Below are 21,745 nucleotides of genomic sequence, written 5' to 3'. Positions count from 1 at the left end.
AAAATTAAACCTAAACTAAATCATCCCCTACCTATGACTTTAAGACAACTGAGAAGATTTTTGGGAATCACAGACTACTGTCACATTTAGATTCCGGGTTATGGGGAACTTGCCCAGCCTTTATATAAACTTATAGCTGAGACTCAGCAGGCCCAAACCGACAAACTGGTTTGGTCTCCAGATACTCAAAAGGCTTTTAAGGTTCTTCAGACTGCTCTCCTATAAGCTCCCACTTTGAGCTTGCCCACAGGGTCAAAATTTAATTTGTTTGTCACTGAAAGAAAAGATATGGCCTTAGGAATTTTGACACAACCCCGAGGGCCTCACCAGCAACCTATTGCTTATCTAAGTAGAGAATTAGATATAATTTCACGTGGGTGGCCCCACTGCCTAAGAGTAATTGGGGCAGCGGCCCTATTAGCACCTGAAGTTTTAAAAATAATTAATGGACGAAACCTTACTGTACTGACTTCTCATGATGTGAGTGGAATCTTAAACTCTAAGGTTAATATTTGGATGAGAGACAGTCGGATTCTTATATCAGTCATTGTTGTTAGAAGGACCAGTAACTAAGCTTAAAGTTTGTGGAAATTTAAATCCTGCCACTTTGCTTCCTGAGAAGGAAAATGAAATACCCAATCACGATTGTTCCCAATTTCTAACTTTAAACTATGCAGCTCAGGAAGATCTAAAGAATACTCCATTAGACAATCCTGACATGGAAATATTTACAGATGGCAGTTCTTTTGTTCGGGATGAAAAGCGTAAAGCAGTTTATGCTGTGGTGACTGCTGAACAGGTTTTAGAAGCAAAATCTCTCCCCTAGGGAACCAGTGCTCTCAGTTAGCAGAGCTTGTGTCTCTGACCCGAGCTCTAGAGTTAAGCAAAGGGCAGCAAATGACACTGATTCTAAGTATGCTTATTTAACTTTACATGCTCATGCTGCAATATGGAAAGAAAGACAGTTTAAAATAGCAACAGGAGAACCTATTAAGCATTTCAGAGAGATGAGAGACTTTTAACTGCTATATATTGTCCTAAAGAAGTAGCTGTTATGCATTGCAAAGGACACAGCAGGGATGGGAGTAGAGTGCTGCTGCTGCTAAGTCGCTTCAGTCGTGTCCGACTCTGTGCGACCCGGTAGAGTAGCAGAAGGTAATCAGTTGGCTGACTGTCAAGCCAGAAAAGCGCCACTTTATGAAACCCCTTCACTACAGACGCCTTTGATTTGGACAGGTCCTGTGGAACAGGAAAAACCATAATATACTGAGGAAGAATTAGAAAGATATGAGAAAAGAAGAGCAAAGATTACTGATAAAGGATGGTTACAGTCTGAGGATGGACTATTAAAAATTCCTGAAAATGCTCAGTGGAAAATTCTTAAGGGTTTACACCAGAGTTTTCATTTGGGTGCAGACAGTACTTACCAGATGGCTTCTCATTTGTTTGAAGGTAAAAATGTAATAAATACTTTAAAGAACATTATCAAAAGGTGTGAGGTTTGCTAGAAAAATAACCCAAAGACTGAAAAGCTAACAAAATCTGGATTATAACGAAGAGGGAAGTATCCTGGAAAGGACTGGAAAATTGATTTTACTCATATGCCAAAAGCTAATGGATATTCTTGCTTACATGTTTGGGTGGATACTTTTACTGGGTGGATTGAGCCTTTTCCCTGTCATAGTCAACAGGCTAAGAAGGTTATAAAGATTTTAATCCATGAAATTATCCCCAGGCTTGGGCTGCCATGGAGCCTTCAGAGTGACAATGTCTCCACCTTTAAAGCTGCTGTAACTCAGGGGGTGTCTAAAGCTCTAGGAATAGAATATCACTTATACTGTTCCTGGAGACCCCAATCCTCAGGGAAGGTTGAAAAAGCTAATGACATTATCAAAAGACATCTGCGCAAATTAACTCAAGAGATGCAGGACAATTGGATTAAAGTCCTACCCATAGCTTTAATGAGGGCTCGAACTGCCCCCCAAAAGGAGGGACTGTCCCCCTTTGAATGTATTTATGAAAGGCCTTTCTTATGCACAGACATTGTTATAGACCCTGAAGCCTTGGAATTAATTAGTTATGTAACTCAGCTCTCAGCTTTTCAACAGGCATTAACAGAACTCTGGGAGATGACTCCTGACGCAGCCTCTGAGTCAAGCAAGCCTCTATTAGAGCCAGGAATCAAGGTCTTCATAAAAACATTGGGGTCTAGGGGCCCATCCCTCAAGCCCCTCTGGGAAGGCCCTTGCCAGGTTATTCTTTCTTCTCCCACAGTTGTCAAAGTGCCAGGAATTGATTCGTGGGTACATCATACTTAAGTTAAGAGGTGGCATCCTGACCAGAACTAAGTGATGTCATTTTATGTCTTTACTTTCTCTGCTCTGATTTTGTACTTTTCAGATGGGCCTGATAATCTATGTGAGCCTACTTCTGCTGACTCCAAAAATTCTGAATCTACCATTTGATCCTCAAGACAATGCCTTCCTGTCCTGGGCTCACTCCTACGCTGCATTCCACAATCAGTCTAACTTCTGGGTCTGCGGAGCTACTCTCCTCTTCATCAGTGGAAGGCTTCCTGTGGTGGACATCTCCTCTTCAAGGAAAACGCTTTCTCCAAGTCTGCGAATATCTTTGACAACAATCATATGTGATGCCTCTTCTTCATCTGATGACATCTAACAACCCTAAAATGGACTGGTGCAACACTTTGTACTTTAACTATGGACATAATGTGACTTTTAATTTTGATTATACATTGTCTTGGTTTAATGACTATTTTGCTACACATAAGGCAAATAGGTCTATATCTAATGGTTTTTTACCTGATGTTTATCAAATATGGGATGAGGTTATATGGCTAACTCCTGAAAAAGGACGTCTAATATCTACTGCCCCTATATACTGGGAACAAACAGTGCCATCCCCAAAAGTTAGCCAACAACTTAATTACAATGATTGGAAACAATTGGGATTTTTGCCTTAGGAAATATGCAACGTAATCATTCCCATGTTTTCCAACCCCAGTTCAGGTCCTCCCTTTGTCTGGTCAGGCACTAATTGGGACTGGATATCTCAGCCACACTGGCTTGGTCCAAACGGGACTTATTGGACATGTGGCTCTTACCTATGAACATGGCTTCTCCCTGGTTGGAGAGGGAGATGCACCCTGGGTCTAGCCTTTACTCACGGCTTTATATTTTCAGAGCTTCCAGAAAAGCCTGCTAATTCACCCCACCTTAAAACTCAGTGGGCAAGGTCCGTATTTCACTGGTATGATTATTTGGCTGCAGTGTTTGTTCCCTCTTTGGGAACTACAGATGTTATGCTACAAGTGGATGTGTTGACTAATTTTACTCAACAGTCATTATAAGATTCTCAAAAAGTTATTTCAGCTCTAATGCTGAACAAGCACAAATTAAAAAGGTGGTTTTACAAAACAGATTGGATTTATATATTCTGACAAGTGTGCAAGGAGGAACTTGTACCATTATTCATACCCAATGCTGTACATATATACCTGATACGAGTACTAATGTTACTCATTTTACTAAACACATGAACAAGATGACTGGGGCTATGGATACTTTTGAAGCCTCAATCTCCTCACTTTGGGAGACATTAACTAGTTCCCCATGGTGGAAAATTATCTTAATAATAATAATTCTGATTGTTTTGTTTTTGCTGTTTGCTCCATGCATCTGTAACTGTGTAACTGATTTGTTTCTAGTCACATGAAAGCTTTTAAGTTACAAATGGTTGCTCAAACTCCTGCTACTGCTACAGCTTCTTCCTGGATCAGAAATCCTCGGTATGAGGGTTAAGAGAATATGTTGCCTTACCAATTTAGGGACAATGCCCCTTGTCAGCTCGGAAACAGTTATGGGATGAGAACAATGCCCCTTTTCCCTAGGCAACAATTTCTCCTAAAAGAAAAGGGGGGAATGTGAGGGTAACAGGCAGGAAGACCAGGGGTCTCCAAACAGAGGAAATAGGCTGCAAGTGTCAGACATTTTTCTCTCTCTTAAATTTAAAAGGAGGTTTCTCTTAAAATACTCTTTTGCCATAATGACACCTGGTTCCATCTGAAGTTAACTATTCTCAAACCTTGAGTTAACCAACGCATTTTTCTCATGGAAATGTTTGTCTTAAGCTATGTTAATGTACTGTGCATTTACCCCAGACGCTGTCTTCAAATCAGTTCCGCCTAATGGCTCAGAACCTACTTGACAAACCATTATGTTATACTCAGACATTGTTCCCCTAATCTATGTAAACGAAACTATTTGTATGGTAATCTGCCCTTCTACAAGATTCAAGTCAATCATTTTATGGCCCAGGATGACTCGTCTGGTGCCAAGATTATCCCCAAATACATCTTATGGATGAGGGGCCTGGTGCCATTCTGAGTTTTAAGACATTCCTTTATTTCATTAACAAACTGCTAGTGACTATATAACATCCAGCTGAAGACTAGCAGGGGGTACTCTTTCTGCCCCCTTCTGATGCCTATGTCAGAAGCTTTATACTTTATTATTCATTTATACTTTAATAAAACTTTATTACACAAAAGCTCTGAGCGATCAAACCTTGTCTCTGGCCCTGGATTGAATTCCTCTCCTCCGGAGGCCAAGAATCCCAGCGTCTTTTCGTGGTTCAAAAACAACCTTTCAATATGAAGGACCAACTCTTTGGAAAAGACATCCATACTGGGAAAGATTGAGGACAGGAGGAGACGGGGTTGATAGAGGATGCAATGGTTAGATGGCATCACTAACTCAATGGACATGAATTTGAGCAAATTCCAGGAGATGGTGAAGGATAGGGAAGCCTGGCATGCTGCAGTCCATGGGGTCACATAGAGTCAGAAATGGCTGAGCAACTGAAAAACTACAGCCTTTTTAAATTCCAATTCCAAAGTCACAAATATTTTTAAAACTGGAAATAAGTTATTAAAAGTCTTCTACAATATACTCTTGCCAAGAGCTGCTTTTTAAAATTAACTTCTAGCTTGATAAAGGTATATTTTTTATTCCCTTGAAATAAATATTAATTGGGTAAGCCACCAATAAGGTAAACTGAATCTTTCTGCAAGAAGACATGTGATCTTATTATAATTATTTTAGTTTTCTAAATAATGTAAAATTGCATTGTTTCATAGCAATAAGTCTGGGTCTAAGCACCTGAGGTCAAAGTCCTGCTTTACCCCTGATTATGCAAGTCTTCCTGTTTTTGTATTCTGCATTGGTGAGCATACAGTAGGCACTTTAGAAATGTTAGATGGAGTGATGCCACCAACATGGCAGACTTAGAGTTTTTTACTATCCTTCCCCTGCCCCTGGTGGCTCAGAAGGTAAAGCATCTGCCTGCAATGTGGGAGACCTGGGTTTGATCCCTGGGTTGGGAAGATCCCCTGGAGAAGGAAATGGCAACCCACTACAGTACTCTGGCCTGGAAAATTCCATGAATGGAGGAGCCTGGTAGGCTACAGTCCATGGGGTTGCAGAGTCAGACACGACTGAGACACTTCACTGTTTCACTTCCCCTGACCCAAAGATTGCTGGGAGGGATTGGGGGCAGGAGGAGAAGGGGACGACAGAGGATGAGATGGCTGGATGGCATTACTGACTCGATGGACATGAGTCTGAGTGAACTCCGGGAGTTGGTGATGGACAGAGAGGCCTGGCGTGCTGCGATTCATGGGGTCGCAAAGAGTCGGACACGACTGAGCGACTGATCTGATCTCATCTGACCCAAAGATCACCCTTTTTGACCATCACTCACAGTCAAGTGTGCAATTATGGAAGTCTGGGAGGCATCACTTCACACTTGTTAGCATGGCTATTATTGAAAAGACGAGATTTTAAAAGTTTTGGTGATTTTCTTTCTGGCTTACTTCACTCTGTATAATTGGCTCCAGTTTCAACCACCTCATTAGAACTGATTCAATGGCTGAGTAATACTCCATTGTGTATATGTACCACACCTTTCTTATCCATTCATCTGCTGATGAACATCTAGGTTTCTTCCATATCCTGGCTATTATAAACAGTGCTGCAGTGAACATTGGGGTACACGTGTCTGTTTCAATTCTGGTTTCCTCAGTGTGTATGCCCAGCAGTGGGATTGCTGGGTCATAAGGCAGTTCTATTTCCAGCTTTTTAAGGAATCTCCACACTGTTCTCCATAGTGGCTGTACTAGTTTGCATTCCCACCAACAGTGTAAGAGGGTTCCCTTTTCTCCACACCCTCTCCAGCATTTGTTGCTTGTAGACTTTTGGATAGCAGCCATTCTGACTGGCGTGAAATGGTACCTCATTGTGGTTTTGATTTGCATTTCTCTGAAAATGAGTGATGTTGAGAATTTTTTCATGTGTTTGTTAGCCATCTGTATGTCTTTGGAGAAATGTTTATTTAGTTCTTTGACCCATTTTTTGATTGGGTCATTTATTTTTCTGGAATTGAGCTGCAGGAGTTGCTTGTATATTTTTGAGATTAATTCTTTGTCCGTTGCTTCATTTGCTATTATTTTCTCTCATTCGGAAGGCTGTCTTTTCACCTTGCTTATAGTTTCTTTTGTTGTGCAGAAGGTTTTAATTTTAATTAGGTCCTATTTATTTATTTTTGCTTTTATTTCCAATATTCTGGGAGGTGGGTCATAGAGGATCCAGCTGTGATTTATGCCAGAGAGTGTTTTGCCTATGTTTTCCTCTAGGAGTTTTATAGTTTCTGGTCTTAAGTTTTGATCTTTAATCCATTTTGAGTTTATTTTTGTGTATGGTATTAGAAAGTGTTCTAGTTTCATTCTTTTGCCAGTGGTTGACCAGTTTTCCCAGCACCACTCGGGGCATTCAGGCCTGATCCTTACTCTAAGCAATGCAGCTTGCGCCTCCCTGCCCAGTCCTCTCTTGCTAGTGGCGGGTGCAGGCATCTGCACTGCTTCTCCACTGGGGGAGTTACCATTGGGCTCGTAATCTGTGGGTTTTAATTATTTATTTATTTTTCCTCCCTATTATGTTGCCCTCTGTGATTCCAAGGCTCGCCACAGACTTGGCAGTGAGAGTGTTTCCTGGTGTTTGGATACTTCTCTTTATAAGACTCCCTTCCTGGGACAGAGCTCCGACAGACAAAAGCTACCTGTTTTGTCTCTCTTTTTGTCTTTTATATTTTTTCCTACCTCCTTTCAAAGACAATGGGCTGCTTTTCTGGGTGCCTGATGTCCTCTGCCAGCATTCAGAAGTTGTGTTGTGGAATTTACTCAGCGTTCAAATGTTCTTTTGATGAATTTGTGGGGGAGAAAGTGGTCTCCCCGTCCTTTTCCTCTGCCATCTTAGGACCCTTTTCAATAAGAAAGGATTTTAATGTAGTTTTTGGTCACTGTGTTTTAGTTAAAATTATAAGAATGCTATGTTCTTATTTTTTATCATTGCAGATAAAGCCCTTTTCAGCTACATGACGTGTCAAATAAATTTCCAGTACTGGCCCTGGACTCTAACTACCATTTATAACATTATTATTATTTTTTTTGGTGGAAAATACAAAAGGATTTACTTAAATCTCATTAAAAGATTATTAAAGATTAGTTAATAAGATTAATCTTATTAAAAAGATTAATAAGACTGCACATTAAAAAGAAGGGAGTCAGGAGGGAGGAAGGTTCAGGATGGGGAACATGTGTATACCTGTGGCAGATTCATGTTGATATATGGCAAAACCAATACAATATTGTAAAGTTAAATAATAAAATAAAATACAATAATAATAATAATAAAATTCATCAAAAAAATAAAAAAGGAGTCACCTATATAAAACAAAATGCTTAACTGAATATAATAAAAAATTAAAATATTTGAAACAGACAATAAATTCCAGAATTAGCTAGGGAAGGGAGAGATCAATGCTGTTTGAAACTATTACAGACAGCTGAAACTTGAAGTGAGCTGGGAAATATATAGTAGTTAACCTCAAAGGTCTTTCATTATCTTATGAATATTTAATTAGGTTAGGAGATATATATGAAGCATATTTATCTATCTATCTAATATATCTATATCTATCTATATCTTTCTATCTATCTATAATATAGTGGCTTCTCAGGTGGCTCAGTGATAAAGAACCTGCTGGCCAAGGCAGTAGATGTAAGAGATGTGGATTTGATCCCTGGGTCTGGAAGATCCCCTGGAGGAGGGCACACAGTAATCCATTCCAGTATTCTTGCCTGGAGAATCCCATGGACAGAGGAGCCTGGCAGGCTACAGTCCATAGGATCGCAGAGTTAGACACGACTGAAGCAACTTAGAATGGCACAGCATACACAATATAAATAAAAACAATAGAATTTGGGTAGAAAATAAGTATATAAATATACAGACTAAAAATGTAAAACAAGCGATAATATATAGAAATTTTATTTTATTTTATTTTTTTACTTTTTAAATTTTATTTTATTTTTAAACTTTACATAATTGTATTAGTTTTGCCAAAATATATAGAAATTTTAAACACAATAATCTTTTACATCCTGAAGCCACAGGATACAAGTGAGAGTTCTGCAAAGTTTCAACCCTTTTTATTGTTAAATAGAGCAATTATTAGTGTCCTTAACTATAAAATTTCCTTTCATAAAATTGGAGGCCTATTAATAATTGTCTTCTTGTTTTAATAGTACTACTTGCCTTTGAATAAAGTCTTCCAAGGGAATGGAGTTACTCTTATTCAAGTACCCACCATCACCCCTGCTGGAATTTAGGTCAGTCCTGGGAGAAGGTGGAAGATCAATAACACAGACACATAGACAACCTAGACACAGGCCAGATATATACACACTATGCTGCTATGCGTATATATCACCTATTATGAGATAAAAGATTTTCAAAACTACTTAACTCTGGAACTGCTTATTCATAACATTTGAATAATCATGATTTGATAAAGTTTTAAGATTTTGAAGGAAGGATAATTGTCTGTTGAGAGAAAGAAGTCATATATAAACAATTTATCATTTATTGTGCCATCTTCTCATTCTGAAGCTATGAAATACTTAGGTTGAAAAAATATATTCTAGTAAAAATACTGTACATAGTTAGGATGAGAATTAGAAAGAATAAATATCACTGAGATTTTCCCAAAAATGGACACAAGAGGTAATAATGGAGAATAAAATGTAAAAAATTCACAAAATCAAAAATATTTTTGCTTTTCAAGTTGCTATATGCAGTTATAAAGAATGGATGTTTTGGACCTTGAGACCATTATGCTAAGTGGGATAAGTAAGATGTAATCAGAGATAAGAAAGACAAGTATGATATTATATCAGTTATACCTGAAATTTTTAAAAAGCCATACTCATGAATCCAGAGTAAAATGGTGATTACCAGGGAATAGGAGATGGAGAGATAGGACTGATATTCTTTAAGGATACAAATTTGCAGTGATTAGTAAATAAGTTCTAGAGACACAATTCACAGCATAGTGTACATAGACAGCAATATTATATTGTATAATAATCACCAGATTTGTTAATTGGAGCTTAATTATTCCAACCATTATAAATCAATATTTATATAACAGTAGAAATGTTATTTATTGCTAAAATAGCAATCATATTACAGTATATAAAGGTATCAAACTAACATGCTGTTCAGTTCAGTCACTTAGTCATGTCTGACTCTTTGTGACCCCATGGACTCCAGTACGGCAGGCTTCCCTGTCCATCACCAACTCCTGGAGCTCACTCAAACTCATGTCCATCAACTCGGTGATGCCATACAATCATCTCATCCTCTGTCATCCCCTTCCCCTCCCACCTTCCATCTTTACCAGCATCAGGGTCTTTTCCAGTGAGTCAGTTCTTTGCATCCGGTGGCCAAAGTGTTGGAGTTTCAACTTCAACATCAGTGCTTCCAATGAGCACTCAGGACTGATCTCCTTTAGGATTGACTGGTTGGATCTCCTTGCACTCCAAGAGACTCTCAGGAATCTTCTCAAACACCACAATTCAAAAGCATCAATTCTTTGGTGCTCAGCTTTCTTTCTAGTCCAACTCACATCCATACATTACTACTGGAAAAACCATAGCTTTGACTAGACGGACCTTTGTTGGCAAAGTAATGTCTCTGCTTTTTAATATGCTGTCTATGTTTGTCATAGCTTTTCTTCCAAGGAGTAAGCGTCTTTTAATTTCACGGCTGCAATCATCATCTGCAGTGATTTTGGAACCCAAGAAAATAAAGTCTACCACTGTCTCCATTGTTTCCCCATCTATTCATCATGAAGTGATGGGACCAGATACCATGATCTTAGTTTTCTGAATATTGAGTTTTAAGCCAGCTTTTTCACTCTCCTCTTTCACTTTCATCAAGAGGCTTTTTAGTTCTTCTTCGCGTTCTGCCATAAGGGTGGTGTCATCTGCATATCTGAGGTTATCGATATTTCTCCCGGCAATCGATTTCAGCTTGTGCTTCTTCCAGCCCAGCATTTCTCATGATGTACTCTGTGTATAAGTTAAATAAGCAGGGTGATAATATTCAGCCTTGATGTACTCCTTTTCCTATTTGGAACCAGTCTGTTGTTCCATGTCCAGTTCTCACTGTTGCTTCCTGACCTGCATATAAGTTTCTCAAGAGGCAGGTCAGGTGGTCTGGTATTCTCGTCTCTTTCAGAATTTTCCACAATTTATTGTGATCCACACAGTCAAAGGCTTTGGCATAGTCAATGAAGCAGAAAATATATATATATATATATATATATATATATATATATAGGAACTCTCTTGCTTTTTTGATGATCCAGTGGATGTTGGCAATTTGGTCTCTGGGTCCTCTTCTTTTTCTAAATCCAGCTTGAACATATGGAAGTTCATGGTTCACGTACAGCTGAAGCCTGGCTTGGAGAATTTTGAGCATTACTTTACTAGTGTGTAAGCTGAGTGCAATTGTGCGGTAGTTTGAGCATTCTTTGGCATTGCCTTTCTTTGGGATTGGAATGAAAACTGACCTTTTCCAGTCCTGTGGCTACTACTGAGTTTTCCAAATTTGCTATCCTATTGAGTGCAGCACTTTCACAGTATCATCTTTCAGGATTTGAAATAGCTCAGCTGGAATTCCATTGCCTCCACTAACTTTGTTCATAGTGATGCTTCCTAAGGCCCACTTGACTTTGCATTCCAGGATATCTGGCTCTAGGTGAGTGATCACACCATCGTGATTATCTAGGTCATGAAGATCTTTTTTGTATAGTTCTTCTGTGTATTCTTGCCACCTCTTCTTAAATTTACACAGTTGCATGTCAAATTTATTTCAATGAAAAGTTTAAAAAATAAATGTAAAGAGTGAATTTTTAAAAGCCAGAGATTTAATATGCTGTTATCACTTATATGAATGAAAAGAGAATTTTAAAGTTAAAACCCTTAAAGAAGTTCTGGTTAATATCTGCAAAAGGGACATTTTGAAGATATCAAGTATAGTATTTTTTTAGACTTTTGTATAAAATGAAAATATTTTTGGATGACTTAATTGAAACAGGCAGCATTAAAACAAAAGAGACACAAGTAACCCTTGAGCAGACTCCATTGCACACCAATGTAATATACAGAAAAGTAACACATCATTTGAAATACGAAAATGATTCCAAATCTCAATAAAGCGAGCTACTTAGAGACTGATTTAAAAGTTTAGAACTTCAGTATAGGAAGACAAAGAATGAGGAGTAATGAATAACAGTGGAACTTAATAGATTCTGAATACATGAAAAAATACACAAGATACACTGTTGGATAAATATTACTGAATATAAAATTATATATAGCATGCATCCAATTATGACTAATAGTTTATGTACATATATACATATATGTATAAAAGGATGAGATAGTTAGATAGCATCAAACTCCAGGAGACAGTGAAGGAAGGGAGGCTGGTGTATTTCAGTCCACGGGTTGCAAAGATTCAGACATGACATAGTGACTGAAGAAGAAGTTTACATATATGCATAGAGAATAGACTTGATGGAAATATACTAGGATTTTACTTATGGCTGTCTCTGATTGGGTGGGATTACAAAGTGACTTGTATTTTTAAAGATAAATTTTCTCTATTTTAAAAAATTTTCTGAAATTACTGTATTAATCTTTGAAAGTAAAGCACGTTATTTCATAAAAAGAGGAAATGAGAGGCTAAGTCTAGGAAAAACTGGCATCTGTAAAGAAATACTGGAATACCAGAATCAAGATCCTCCTCTTGCTCACATGATGGCCAAATAAATGGTTTAAAGACAGAAAGAAACCCACAGGAAATATCAACAAGTAGTCCTCCTAGTCAAGATAGTATATACAACTTGTGATAGAGAATGTGAATATATAGTCTATAAACAGATTTGAGAAGGAACTATAGAAAATTTCAAGATGATCAATTAATACTGGGTTATTAATGAAAGCTGAGGCCTAATATCCACTCTGATGAGGATGATGTCAGAGGAGGTAACTATATACTTTATCAAGTGTCTTGGTATCACTGCAAATCATGGAATACAGGAAATCCATGGTCATCAGCTGAAGTACTATGGCATTTTTAACCCAAAAGTATATACATAAAGAAATACGTTAAAAGCTTTTTTTTTTTTTTTTAAAGTTAAGGACCCAAGAAAAGTTATTACTAAAATTATCATAGTATAAAAATTATGTTTATTTCTCAAAAAGACCTATGGTTTCTCTTTGGATATTGTGGCTTTTAACTTTTTGTTGAACTCGATAATACATTTTGGGGAAATATTCTTTTTTTTTTTTTTTGCTTTACAATATTGTATTGGATTTGCCATACATTGACATGAATCCGCCATGGATGTACATGTGTTCCGCATCCTGAAACCCCCTCCCACATCCCTCCCCATCCCATCTCTCTGGGACATCCCAGTGCACCAGCCCCAAGTACCCTGTATCATGCATTGAACCTGGACTGGCGATTGGATTCACACGTGATAATTTACATGATTCAATAGCATTCTCCCGTATTATCATACCCTCGCCTTCTTCCACAGTGTCCAAAAGACTGTTTTATACATCGTTTCTCTTTTGCTGTCTCACATACAGGGTTATCATTACCATCTTTCTAAATTCTATATATATGCATTAGCTGTATTGATGTTTTTCTTTCTGGCTTACTTCACTCTGTATAATAGGCTCCAGTTTTATCCATCTCATTAGAACTGATTCAAATGTATTCTTTTTAATGGCTGAGTAATACCCCTCGTCCAGGGTAAGGAGCAATGGCTGCACTTTGCTGGAGCAGCCGTGAAGAGATACCCCACGCCCAAGGTAAGAGAAACCCAAGTAAGATGGTAGGTGTTGCAAGAGGGCATCAGAGGGCAGACACACTGAAACCATACTCACAGAAAACTAGTCAATCTAATCACACTAGGACCACAGCCTTGTCAAACTCAATGAAACTAAGCCATGCCCGTGGGGCAACCCAAGATGGTCAGGTCATGGTGGAGAGATCTGACAGAATGTGGTCCACTGGAGAAGGGAATGGCAAACCACTTCAGTATTCTTGCCTTGAGAACCCCATGAACAGTATGAAAAGGCAAAATGATAGGATACTGAAAGAGAAATCCCCAGGTCAGTAGGTGCCCAATATGCTACTGGAGATCAGTGGAGAAATAACTCCAGGAAGAATGAAGGGATGGAGCCAAAGCAAAAAGAATACCCAGCTGTGGATGTGACTGATGATAGAAGGAAGTTCCAATGCTGTAAAGAGCAAAATTGCATAGGAACCTGGAATGTCAGGCCCATGAATCAAGGCAAATTGGAAGTGGTCAAACAAGAGATGGCAAGAGTGAATGTCGACATTCTAGGAATCAGCGAACTGAAATGGACTGGAATGGGTGAATTTAACTCAGATGACCATTATATCTACTACTGCAGGCAGGAATCCCTCAGAAGAAATGGAGTAGCCATTATGGTCAACAACAGAGTCCAAAATGCAGTACTTGGATGCAATCTCAAAAACGACAGAATGATCTCTGTTCATTTCCAAGGCAAACCATTCAATATCACAGTAATCCAAGTCTATGCCCTAACCAGTAATGCTGAAGAAGCTGAAGTTGAACGGTCCTGTGAAGACCTACAAGACCTTTTAGAACTAACACCCAAAAAAGATGTCCTTTTCATTATAGGGGACTGGAATGCAAAAGTAGGAAGTCAAGAAACACCTGGAGTAAGAGGCAAATTTGACCTTGGAATACTGAATGAAGGGCAAAGACTAATAGAGTTTGGCCAAGAAAATGCACTGGTCATAACAAACACCCTCTTCCAACAACACAAGAGAAGACTCTATACATGGACATCACCAGATGGTCAACACCGAAATCAGTTTGATTATATTCTTTGCAGCCAAAGATGGAGAAGCTCTATAAAGTCAGCAAAAACAAGACCAGGAGCTGACTGTGGTTCAGATCATGAACTCCTTATTGCCAAATTCAGACTTAAATTGAAGAAAGTAGGGAAAACCACTAGACCATTCAGGTATGACCTAAACCAAATCCCTTATGATTATACAGTAGAAGTGAGAAATAGATTTAAGGGCCTAGATCTGATAGATAGAATGCCTTATGAACTATGGAATGAGGTTCGTGACATTGTACAGGAGACAGGGATCAAGACCATCCCCATGGAAAAGAAATGCAAAAAACCAAAATGGCTGTCTGGGGAGGCCTGACAAATAGCTGTGAAAAGAAGAGAAGCAAAAAGTAAAGGGGAAAAGGAAAGATATAAACATCTGAATGCCGAGTTCCAAAGAATAGCAAGAAGAGATAAGAAAGCCTTCCTCAGTGATCAATGCAAAGAAAAAGAGGAAACAACAGAGTGGGAAAGACTAGAGATCTCTTCAAGAAAATCAGAGATACCAAAGGAACACTTCATGCAAAGATGGGCTTGATAAAGGACAGAAATGGTATGGACCTAACAGAAGCAGAAGGTATTAAGAAAAGATGGCAAGAATACACAGAAGAACTGTACAAAAAAGATCTTCACGACCCAGATAATCACGATGGTGTGATCACTGACCTAGAGCCAGACATCCTGCAATGTGAAGTCAAGTGGGCCTTAGAAAGCATCACTACGAACAAAGCTAGTGGAGGTGATGGAATTCCAGTTGAGCTATTTCAAATCCTGAAAGATGATGCTGTGAAAGTGCTGCACTCAATATGCCAGCAAATTTGGAAAACTCAGCAGTGGCCACAGGACTGGAAAAGGTCAGTTTTCATTCCAATTCCAAAGAAAGGCAATGCCAAAGAATGCTCAAACTACTGCACAATTGCACTCATCTCACATGCTAGTAAAGTAATGCTCAAAATTCTCCAAGCCAGGCTTCAGCAATATATGAACTGTGAACTTCCTGATGTTCAAACTGGTTTTAGAAAAGGCAGAGGAACCAGAGATCAAATTGCTAACATCCGCTGGATCATCGAAAAAGCAAGAGAGTTCCAGAAAAACATCTGTTTCTGCTTTATTGACTATGCCAAAGACTTTGACTTTGTGGATCACAATAAATTGTGGAAAATTCTGAAATAGATGGGAATACCATACCACCTGATCTGCCTCTTGAGAAATTTGTATGCAGGTCAGGAAGCAACAGTTAGAACTGGACATGGAACAACAGACTGGTTCCAAATAGGAAAAGGAGTACGTCAAGGCTGTATATTGTCACCCTGTTTATTCAACTTATATGCAGAGTACATCATGAGAAACGCTGGACTGGAGGAAACACAAGCTGGAATCAAGATTGCAGGGAGAAATATCAATAACCTCAGATATGCAGATGACACCACCCTTATGGCAGAAAGTGAAGAAGAACTAAAAAGCCTCTTGATGAAAGTGAAAGAGGAGAGTGAAAAAGGTGGCTTAAAGCTCAACATTCATAAAACTAAGATCATGGCATCTGGTCCCATCACTTCATGGGAAATAGATGGGGAAACAGTGGAAACAGTGTCAGACTTTATTTTTCTGGGCTCCAAAATCACTGCAGATGGTGACTGCAGCCATGAAATTAAAAGACGCTTACTCCTTGGAAGGAAAGTTATGACCAACCTACATAGCATATTCAAAAGCAGAGACATTACTTTGCCAACAAAGGTTCGTCTAGTCAAGGCTATGGTTTTTCCTGTGGTCATGTATGGATGTAGAGTTGGACTGTGAAGAAGGCTGAGCACCGAAGAATTGATGCTTTTGAACTGTGGTGTTGGAGAAGACTCTTGAGAGTCCCTTGGACTGCAAGGAGATCCAACCAGTCTATTCTGAAGGAGATCAGCCCTGGGATTTCTTTGTAAGGAATGATGCTAAAGCTGAAACTCCAGTACTTTGGCCACGTCATGCGAAGATTTGGCTCATTGGAAAAGACTCTGATGCTGGAAGGGATTGGGGGCAGGAGGAGAAGGGGACGACAGAGGATGAGATGGCTGGATGGCATCACTGACTCGATGGATGTGAGTGTCAGTGAACTCTGGGAGTTGGTGATGGACAAGGAGGCCTGGAGTGCTGTGATTCATGGGGTCGCAAGAGTCGGACATGACTGAGCGACTGATCTGATCTGATCTGAATACTTCTTTGTGTATATGTATCACAGCTTTCTTATCCATTCATCTGCTGATGGACATCTAGGTTGCTTCCATGTCCTGGCTATTATAAACAGTGCTGCGATGAACATTGGGGTAAACTTGTCTCTTTCAATTCTGGTTTCTTCGGTGTGTATGCCCAGCAGTGGGATTGCTGGGTCATATGGCAGTTCTATTTTCAGTTTTTAAAGAATCTCCACACTGTTCTCCATAGTGGCTGTACTAGTTTGCATTCCCACCAACAGTGTAAGAGGGTTCCCTTTTCTCCACATGCTCTCCAGCATTTATTGTTTGTAGACTTTTGGATCGCAGCCATTCTGACTGGCGTGAAATGGTACCTCACTGTGGTTTTGGTTTGCATTTCTCTGATAATGAGTGATGTTGAGCATGTTTTCATGTGTTTGTTAGCCATCTGTATGTCTTCTTTGGAGAAATGTCTGTTTAATTCTTAGGCCCATTTTTTGATTGGGTCATTTATTTTTCTGGAATTGAGCTGCAGGTGTTGCTTATATATTTTTGAGATTAATTCTTTTTCCATTGCTTTGTTTGCTATTATTTTCTCCCATTCGGAAGGCTGTCTTTTCATCTTGCTTATAGTTTCCTTTGTTGTGCAGAAGGTTTTAATTTTAATTAGGTCCTATTTGTTTATTTTTGCTTTTATTTCCAATATTCTGCGAGGTGGGTCATAGAAGATCCAGCTGTGATTTATGCCGGAGAGTGTTTTGTCTATGTTCTCTTCTCGGAGTTTTATAGTTTCTGGTCTCATGTTTACATATTTAATCCATTTTGAGTTTATTTTTGTGTATGGTGTTAGAAAGTGTTCTAGTTTCATTCTTTTACAAGTGGTTGACCAGTTTTCCCAGCACCACTTGTTAAAGAGTTTGTCTTTTTTCCCTTGTATATTCTTGCTTCCTTTGTCAAAGATAAGGTGTCCATAGGTGCGTGGATCTATCTTTGGGCTTTCTATTTTGTTCTATCGATCTATATTTCTGTCTTTGTGCCAGTACCATACTGTCTTGATGACTGTGGCTTTGTAATAGAGCCTGAAGTCAGGCAGGTTGATTCCTCCAGGTCCATTCTTCTTTCTCAAGATTGCTTTGGTTATTCGAGGTTTCTTGTATTTCTATACAAATTGTGAAATTACTTGTTCTAGGTCTGTGAAAGATACCATTGGTAGCTTGACAGGGATTGCATTGCATCTATAGATTGCTTTGGGTAGTATACTCATTTTCACTATATTCATTCTTCTGTTCCATGAACATGGTATAGTTCTCCATCTCTTAGTGTCTTCTTCAATTTCTTTCACCAGTGTTTTATAGTTTTCTATATATATATGTCTTTTGTTTCTTTAGGTAGGTATATTCCTAAGTATTTTATTCTTTTCATTGCAATGGTGAATGGAATTGTTTCCTTAATTTCTCTTTCTATTTTCTCATTATTAGTGTATAGGAATACAAGGGATTTCTGTGTGTTGATTTTATATCCTTCCACTTTACTCTATTCATTGATTAGCTCTAGTAATTTTCTTGTGGAATCTTTAGGATTTTCTATGTAGAGGATCATGTCATCTGCTAACAGTGAGAGTTTTACTTCTTCTTTTCCAATTTGGATTCCTTTTATTTCTTTTTCTGCTCTGATTGCTGTGGCCAAACCTTCCAAAACTGTGTTGAATAGTCATGATGTAAGTGGGCACCCATGTCTTATTCCTGACTTTAGGGGAAATGCTTTTAATTTTTCATCATTGAGGGTAATGTTTGCTGAGAATTTGTCATATATAGCTTTTATTTATTTTATTTTATTTTTGCCTTTTTTTTGTTTTTTTATATATATATATATATATATATATAAAAGCCAGATATACTTCCACATACAAAGGCAGGTTTTCCCAAGAGGGATTTACAGGAAGTAGTCTGGGGTGCGCCGGGTCACATGAGGCTCTCCACGATGAGGTGCTGGGTCAAACTGAAGGAAGGAATATTTCAAAGTGTCATCTAATTCCATGATAGCAGCCTGGTTCCCACAACGATAACAGTAATTGGGTGCACTGAAAATGGTAACCACGTTCCGATCGTGACACCAATTGTATCCCTCCATTACAAGTTGGTGAGCACGAGAAACCAGTGTGAGACCATTAGCATGGTTAAACGTTTTAGAAATATCTTGTCCAAATGTGTAGCCAGCACCACGTGGTGAAATACCCCACCCACCATGATCATCTGGATGTGACCATAAAAGATCACACATGGGGCCCTCATGTGGAACTTCTTGTAAACGATCCAGGGCTCTTATATGATCCAGTGTATCTATGGATGGAGAGAGGCCACCATGGAGGCAGAATATCTGTCCATCTACTAAAGCTGTAAGTGGCAGATAATCAAAGAGATCTGTAAAATATTTCCAAACATTGGCATTTCCATACTTTCACAGACATTCGTCATAAAAGCCATAAACTTGGGTAATTTGTTGGCTTTCGTGGTTTCCTCTCAGTATTGTAATGTGCTCTGGATAACGCACCTTTAATGCCACAAGAAGAGTTACCGTTTCCACAGAATAATAACCTCTGTCTACATAGTTGCCCATGAACAGATAGTTTGTGTCTGGTGACTTCCCGCCAATTCTGAAGAGTTCCATAAGGTCATGGAATTGGCCATGCACATCTCCACAGACGGTGACAGGACAACGGACCTCCTGTACATTTGATTTCTTTTGTTAAAATTTCCTTAGCCTTTTCACAGAGCGTCTGGACTTGGTTCTCGTTGAGCTGTTTACACTCATTCAGCTGCTTGACCCACTGGTCCAGGTCCTTAGTGAACACCTTGTCGTCCATGGCGGCCCCCGCCCCTCCGCCGCCACCTCCTCCTGTCCCCCGTGCGCCCCCGCCCCGGGCGCCGCTTCCCTAGCCACCACCCCCCCCCGCCCCCGCCGCCGCCAGCTTCTGGCGGGGGCGGGAGGAGCCCGGCACTGCGGACCCCGCGCCCGGCCCAAGCCCCTTGGGCGGCTCCGAGCGCGCGGCCTCTGGGAGACCCCCGCCCGCCCCGGCCCACCGGCCCGCGCGCCCGGAGAGTCGGTGAAGGACGCGGAGACGTGCGGGGCTTCCGCGCAGCTGCCGCCGGAGGATGGGCACCCGCCGCCTGCCGGCCTCTGGCCGCTCTCGCCTCCCCGGCTCCTTCTCTCTCGCTCTTTCTCGCCCCTCCCTCCGGCTTTCTGTCATCGCCCGGGCCTATAGCTTTTATTATGTTGACCTATGTTCCTTCTATTCTTGCTTTCTGGAGAGTTTTCATCATAAATGGATGTTGAACTTTGTCAAAGGCTTTCTCCGCATCTATTATCATCCAATAAAATTATGGCTTTAATTTTTCAATTTGTTACTGTGGTGTATTACATGAATTGATTTGCAGATATTGTAGAATCCTTGGATCCCTGGGATAAACCCCACGTGGTGGTGATGTATGATCTTTTTAATGTGTTGTTGGATTCTGACTGCTAGAATTTTGTTAAAGACTTTTGATCTATGTCCATCAGTGATATTGGCCTGTAGTTTTCTTTTTTTTGTGGCACGTTTGTCAGGTTTTGGTATTAGGATGATAGTGGCCTCATAGAATGACTTTGGAAGTTTACCTTCCTCTGCAATTTTCTGGAAGAGTTTGAGTAGGATAGGTGTTAGCTCTTCTCTATATTTTTGGTAGAATTCAGTTGTGAAGCTGTCTGAATCTGGGCTTTTGTTTGCTGGAAGATTTCTGATTACAGTTTCAGTTTCCATGCTTGTGATGGGTCTGTTAAGATTTTCTATTTCTCCCTGGCTCATTTTTGGAAAGTTATACTCTTCTAAGAATTTGTCCATTTTTTTTTTTTTTTGGTGGGTATTCTTTTTTTTTTCCTTTTAAAAAAAAAAAAATTTATTTTATTTTTTAACTTTACAAATTGTATTAGTTTTGCCAAATATCGAAATGAATCCGCCACAGGTATATATGTGTTCCCCATCCTGAACCCTCCTCCCTCCTCCCTCCACATACCATCCCTCTGGGTCGTCCCAGTGCACTAGCCCCAAGCATCCAGTATCGTGCATTGAACCTGGACTGGCGACTCGTTTCATACATGATATTATACATGCTTCAATGCCATTCTCCCAAATCTTCCCACCCTCTCCCTCTGCAACAGAGTCCATAAGACTGTTCTATACATCAGTGTCTCTTTTGCTGTCTCGTACACAGGGTTATTGTTAGCATCTTTCTAAATTCCATATATATGCGTTAGTATACTGTATTGGTGTTTTTCTTTCTAGCTAACTTCACTCTGTATAATAGGCTCCAGTTTCATCCACCTCATTAGAACTGATTCAAATGTATTCTTTTTAATGGCTGAGTAATACTCCATTGTGTATATGTACCACAGCTTTGTTATTCACTCATCTGCTGATGGACATCTAGGTTGCTTCCATGTCCTGGCTATTATAAACAGTGCTGCGATGAACATTGGGGTACACGTGTCTCTTTCCCTTCTGGTTTCCTCAGTGTGTATGCCTAGCAGTGGGATTGCTGGGTCATAAGGCAGTTCTATTTCCAGTTTTTTAAGGAATCTCCACACTGTTCTCCAGAGTGGCTGTACTAGTTTGCATTCCACCAACAGTGTAAGAGGGTTCCCTTTTCTCCAGCACACCTCTCCAGCATTTATTACTTGTAGACTTTTGGATAGCAGCCATTCTGACTGGCCCATTTTTTGTGAAATGGTTACCTCATAGTGATTTTTTGATGTGCATTTCTCTGATAATGAGTGATGTTGAGCATCTTTTCATGTGCTTGTTAGCCATCTGTATGTCTTCTTTGGAGAAAAATTTAGTTCTTTGGCCCATTTTTTTGATTGGGTCATTTATTTTTCTGGAGTTGAGCTGTAGGAGTTGCTTGTATATTTTTGAGATTAGTTGTTTGTCAGTTGCTTTATTTGCTATTATTTTCTCCCATTCTGAAGGCTGCCTTTTCACCTTGCTAATAGTTTCCTTTGATGTGCAAGAGCTTTTAAGTTTAATTAGGTCCCATTTGTTTATTTTTGCTTTTATTTCCAATATTCTGGGAGGTGGGTCATAGAGGATCCTGCTGTGATGTATGTCAGAGAGTGTTTTGCCTATGTTCTCCTCTAGGAGTTTTAT

At 39.5% G+C, this 21,745-nt stretch overlaps 2 pseudogenes; one reads left to right on the top strand and one right to left on the bottom strand.

Moving 5' to 3' along the window:
• The first annotated feature begins 2,400 nt into the window (after positions 1-2,400).
• LOC138986486 (endogenous retrovirus group PABLB member 1 Env polyprotein-like) lies at positions 2,401-3,821 on the top strand (annotated as a pseudogene).
• A 14,593-nt stretch (positions 3,822-18,414) lies between these two features.
• On the bottom strand, positions 18,415-19,429 carry LOC102279886 (serine/threonine-protein phosphatase 2A catalytic subunit beta isoform pseudogene; annotated as a pseudogene).
• Between the last annotated feature and the right edge of the window lie 2,316 nt (positions 19,430-21,745).

Source organism: Bos mutus, chromosome X (genome assembly GCF_027580195.1).
Source record: "Bos mutus isolate GX-2022 chromosome X, NWIPB_WYAK_1.1, whole genome shotgun sequence".
Taxonomy (NCBI): domain Eukaryota; kingdom Metazoa; phylum Chordata; class Mammalia; order Artiodactyla; family Bovidae; genus Bos; species Bos mutus.
Note: the sequence above shows the minus strand (reverse complement) of the source record. Positions and strands in the feature narration are given on the sequence as shown.